The sequence below is a fragment of the Schistocerca cancellata genome, chromosome 3 (genome assembly GCF_023864275.1).
Source record: "Schistocerca cancellata isolate TAMUIC-IGC-003103 chromosome 3, iqSchCanc2.1, whole genome shotgun sequence".
NCBI classification, from domain to species: Eukaryota; Metazoa; Arthropoda; class Insecta; order Orthoptera; family Acrididae; genus Schistocerca; species Schistocerca cancellata.
This window is the reverse complement of record NC_064628.1, coordinates 807,334,369-807,340,368: the sequence shown is the minus strand read 5'-3', so window position 1 is coordinate 807,340,368 and position 6,000 is coordinate 807,334,369.

The window sequence follows — 6,000 nt, the reverse complement described above, 5'->3', positions numbered from 1 at the left end:
AGAGCGTCGATGCTATAGGCGCTGGCGCCCGCCTTTACGTCACCTCTTCAGTAGCAAACGGGACTTTGAGCGGTGACGGACCGTAGGCGGAACGTCTCGCAGTGTTGTTCGTTATTCACTGATTGCCACTGATTGCCAGAGTCACCAGTGGAGGTAGCTGCTGTGTAGAAAGGCACGGTCTGCTACGAATGTGAGGCTCTATTGCCTCTGTGGATGATGGTTTCGGACACAGGTATCTATCCGCAGTTTACTTCTCTCCTGGAAACTATATTCAATGTTTTTCGGTATACAGGAGAAAAATACACTGCAGGTGGAAACTAGGACAAAGCTATTCTATGAAGCAGCTAGCTCCATCTCGTCCACTGGCGACCGTGGCAATCAGTCGTGATCACTGAATAACAGACAACGTAACGAAACGTTACGCCTACACTCCGTCAGCGTACAAAGTCACGCTTGCTGCCAAAGGGGTAGCCTAGTGGCAGGCACCGGTGCCTATAGCTTTGACGTGCTGTAGCGTAGTTTGATGACGTTTTCAGGCATGTGTTCCTATCCTCGATTTGTTCCTCAAGATGCCCTCTACAGCCCCTCGAATTTTGTTACAGCACTTCTCCGAGAACCTGTATATTTCGCATATGTTTCTGTCAGCTGTGATAATTCCTCTAATCACAGTCTCCAATCTACACTACTGGCCATTAAAACTGCTACACTAAGAAGGAATGCAAATGAAAAACAGGTATTCATTGGCCAAATATATTATACTAGAACTGACATATGATTACATTTTCACACAATTTGGCTACATAGATCCTGAGAAATCAGTACCCACAAGAACCACCTCTGGCCATAATAACGGCCTTGATACGCCTGGGCATTGAGTCAAACAGAGCTTGGATGGCGCGTACAGGTACAACTGCCCATGCAGCTTCAACACGATACCACAGTTCATCAAGAGTAGTGACTGGCGTATTGTGACGAGCCAGTTGCTCGGCCACCATTGACCAGACGTTTTCCAGTGATGAGAGATCTGGAGAACGTGCTGGCCAGGGCAGCAGTCGAACGTTTTCTGTATCCAGAAAGGCCCGTACAGGACCTGCAACATCCGGTTGCGCATTATCCTGCTGAAATGTAGGGTTTTGCAGGGGTCGAATGAAGGGTAGAGCCACGGGTCGTAACACATCTGAAATGTAACGTCCGCTGTTCAAAGTGCCGTCAATGCGAACAAGAGGTGACCGAGACATGTAACCAATGTCACCCCATACCATCACGTCGGGTGATACGCCAATATGACGATGACGAATACACTCTTCCAATGTGCGTTCACCGCGAAGTCGCTAAACACGGATGCGACCGTCATGATGCTGTAAATAGAACCTAGACTCATCCGAAAAAATGACGTTTTGCCATTCGTGCACCCAGGTTCGTCGTTGAGTACACCATCGCTGGCGCTCCTGTCTGTGATGCAGCGTCAAGGGTAACTACAGCCATGGTCTCCGAGCTGATAGCCCATGCTGCTGCAAACGTCGTCGAACTGTTTGTGCAGATGGTTGTTGTCTTGCAAACGTCCCCATCTGTTGACTCAGGAATCGAGACGTGGCTGCACGATCCGTTACAGCCATGGGGATAAGATGCCTGTCATCTCGACTGCTAGTGATACGAGGCCGTTGTGATCCTGCACGGCGTTCCGTATTCCCCTCCTGAAGCCACCGATTCCATATGCTGCTAACAGTCATTGGATCTCGACCAACGCGAGCAGCAATTTCGCGATACGATAAACCGCAATCGCCTCCTTACACGAGGCATCACAACAACGTTTCAGCAGGCTACGCCGGTCAACTGCTGTTTGTGTATGAGAAATCGTTTGGAAACTTTCCTCATGTCAGCACGTTGTAGGTGTCGCCACCGGCGCCAGCCTTATGTGAATGCTTTGAAAAGCTAATCATTTGCATATCACAGCATTTTCTTCCTGTCGGTTAAATTTAGCGTCTGTAGCACGTCATCTTCGTAGTGTAGCAATTTTAATGGCCAGTGGTGTATGACGACAATTGCACTGAACCAGCATTTGGTTGGGAGCGAGCTCTAGTCTCACTTCAGGTCTCCAAAATTACGTTTCCCGTTACTTCCTTAAAGTGCTTAAGATGAATTCTGGGATGATACCTTTGGAAAGGACGTCTGCTGTTTCCTGCTCAAGATCGAGCTCCTGCTCCATGTTTAACGAAGTCAACGACTGAAATTAAGCACTATTCTTCTTCCCTTGTCCTCCAAAACGGAAGAGCTTATGCTTACGTTTAGAATTCCTGCCCACAGTCAGGCTAGAAACCTCCACGACTCACTTGGCTTTCGCCCAGTAATGCGTTTACACGGCGAGATGTAAAAGCACAGCTCAAACACGGCCATCTCCGTGGCGCTCATTACGATCAATTAATTCCGGTAACGGCGCCGCTTTAATACCGACCGCCGCGCCCCCACCCACTACGTTCACGCCCCTCACATTATTCTCTCTCCCTTTCTTCCTCTTCTGAGCCGCACCGTCTTTGTTCAGATCTTCCGAGCGGTAAAGCGACCCAACCCTTGCATTCGAGCCATTTCCTCTGCTTTTTTTTGCGCGCTGTGGAAACTTCCTCTCTCTCTCTCTCTCTCTCTCTATCTCTCGCTCTCTCTTCCTGCCGATTTTATTTCGCCCATTTCGCCGTTTTGTTTGTTCCCGGCGCCGCGCAATTCGGCAGGATTCCGACTAATGGAAGTTTAAAAATACATGCGCTCGCACCGCGGCGCAACAGTTGTGGCCTGGGCAGGCGGCCATCAAACTTGCAGCACGCGACACACGACCCCAGCGGTGATCACGAGAGCTCCGCTACACTCCTGGCTATCGCCTCGATCTTTCAGCCGGTGGTGCCCACTAGTCTTACAGCTGAAGTAAGGCGAAGCGGCCAGGCTAACTGTTACCGTCGTTAGTGTCCACTACAGGATAAAAGTTCCATTCTTCCTCGAACACGTTTATTGCCTTGTAGGAAACATGTTCGGATCAAGCTTGCGAAAGTTAGCCGCCTCCCTGTTATTGGGTTGGTACCTAAGTTCCCAGCGTTTTTCCATAAGATTAATAAAAACAGCAGCTATATATGACAAAGGCTATAGTCATCAATAATATTTATTTATTTATTTATGCATTTATTTTACCTGACGAGACTAGGGCCTTCAGGCCCTCTCTTACGCCTAAACAGGGATACTCAGATTGAACGAATTTCAGTTTATACAGAACATTATGGACATACCACGTTATACAGTATTAATGTTAAAGAAAAAAATAGAGATTATAACAGTAATACAAGGATAATTATAACAATCAAGAAAATAATTATAACAATCAATAATAATAATAATAATAATAATAATAATAATAGTAATAGTAATGACTATGTACCGGGTGATCAGAAAGTCAGTATGAATTTGAAAACTTAATAAACCACGGAATAATGTAGATAGAGAGGTAAAACTTGACATACATGCTTGGAATGATATGGGGTTTTATTAGAACCAAAATGCAGGATGGTGCTCCACCCCATATTGCTAGACGCATGAAAGATCTCTTGCGTGCGTCGTTTGGTGATGATCGTGTGCTCAGCCGCCACTTTCGTCATGCTTGGCCTCCCATGTCCCCAGACCTCAGTCCGTGCGATTATTGGCTTTGGGGTTACCTGAAGTCGCAAGTGTATCGTGATCGACCGACATCTCTAGGTATGCTGAAAGACAACATCCGACGACAATGCCTCACCATAACTCCGGACATGCTTTACAGTGCTGTTCACAACATTATTACTCGACTACATCTATTGTTGAGGAATGATGGTGGCCATTTGAGCATTTCCTGCAAAGAACATCATCTTTGCTTTGTCTTACTTTGTTATCCTAATTATTGCTATTCTGATCAGATGAAGCGCCATTTGTCGGACTTTTTTGAACTTTTGGATCTTTTGGTTCTAATTAAACCCCATGTCATTCCAGGCATGTGTGTCAATTTGTACCTCTCTATATACATTATCCCGTGATTTATTCAGTTTTCAAATTTATACTGACTTTTTGATCACCCAGTATATGAAAGTAAACATATTTTTCGTTTATGAATGTCAGTCCTATTGCTAGTTGGGAATTTTCTCGTTATGTTCTTCCAGCTTGTGAGTTATTCACATCGAGCAGAGATATAAGACGATAGAATGGGGTGAAAGAGATATGGAAGAGGTAGCTAGGTTAGAGGAAGAGAAATAGAATGGTAAAATTCGAAGCTATTATGGAGGGGAGAAAGAAAGAGATGAGAGGGGCACAACAATGGTGGCTCTGTCCTTGACATAGCTCAGAAAAAAAGTCAAGGGAGAGCGGGGTGGCCAGGGTGTTGGACCGTTCCTTCCAATCCACCGACCCGACATTACGCCCCTTGACCTTTTTTTTCTGGGCCTATATCAAGGACAGAGTTTTCGTCACTCCAATTGCTGACGTTGGCGAACTGAAGGCTAGGATACAAGCTGCTGTGGGCACTAGATTAGATTAGATTAGTACTTGTTCCATAGACCATGAGTACGACACTTCGTAATGATGTGGAACGTGTCAGGTTAATAAAAGGTGTCTATGCAAGATATTACATTACACAAAATATTACACGACAATATTTTTAATATTTTCTTTTTCTTGGGGGGGGGGGGGGGTTGGGGAAATTACCTACTTACTATATCCAAAAATTCATCTAATTTGTAGAAGGAATTGCCATTAAGAAATTCTTTTAATTTCCTTTTAAATGCTATATGGCTATTTGTCAGACTTTTGATGCTATTAGGTAAGTGAACAAATACTTTTGTGGCAGCATAATTTACCCCCTTCTGAGCCAAAGTTAGATTTAACCTTGAGTAGTGAAGATCATCCTTTCTCCCAGTGTTGTAGCCATGTACACTGCTATTACTTTTGAATTCGTTCGGACTGTTAATAACAAACTTCATAAGTGAATATGTATATTGTGAGGCTACAGTGAAGATCTCTAGCTCTTTCAATAAGTGTCTGCAGGATGATCTTGGATGAGCTCCAGCAATTATTCTGATTACACGCCTTTGTGCAATGAACACTCTTTTACTCAATGATGAGTTACCCCAGAATATGATGCCATACGAAAGCAAGGAATGAAAATAGGCGTGGTAAGTTAATTTACTGAGATGTATATCGCTAAAATTTGCAATGACCTTAATTGCATAACTAGCTGAACTCAAACGTTCCGCAGATCCTCAGTGTGTTTTTTCCAGTCCAACCCCTCATCAAAGCACACATCTAGAAATTTTGAATGTTCTACCTTAGCTACCGATTTCTGATCGACGTCTATATTTATTAATGGTGTCATTCCAGTTACTGTGTGGAACTGTATATATTGTGTTTTGTCAAAGTTTAATGAGAGCCCATTTGCAGAGAACCACTTAATGATTTTCTGAAAAATATCGCTTACAATTTCATCAGTTAATTCTTGTCTGTTGAATGTGATAGCTATACTTGTATCATCGGCAAAAAGTACCAGCTTTGCATCTTCGTGAATATAGAATGGCAAGTCATTAATACATATTAAGAACAGTAGAGGACCCAAGACCGAACCTTGCGGCACCCCATTCTTGATTGTTCCCAGACAATAAATGTCAGCTGTGATTGTTACAACTCGAGGAATCAATTCGTGGTACACTACATCGTCACTGTTCCACCAGATGCACAACACTATATTTTATGCCCGAAGGTCTTTGTACGGCGAGTTGCTGCTTTCTTTGGGCCCAGTCATTCCGTTCTTTTCATTATATTAGCATTAAGACACTATTTCTCGTCATCAGTAACGATACAGATAGGAATGGTTGGTGTTCTTCACAAGCCAATTGATAACGAGCAAACAAAGATGCACGTATGGCGACCAGCTGATTTTTGTGATTTTGGCTTAGTGCATGCGGTACATATACACTCGATTTTTGTGCCTTCCCTATAGCATTC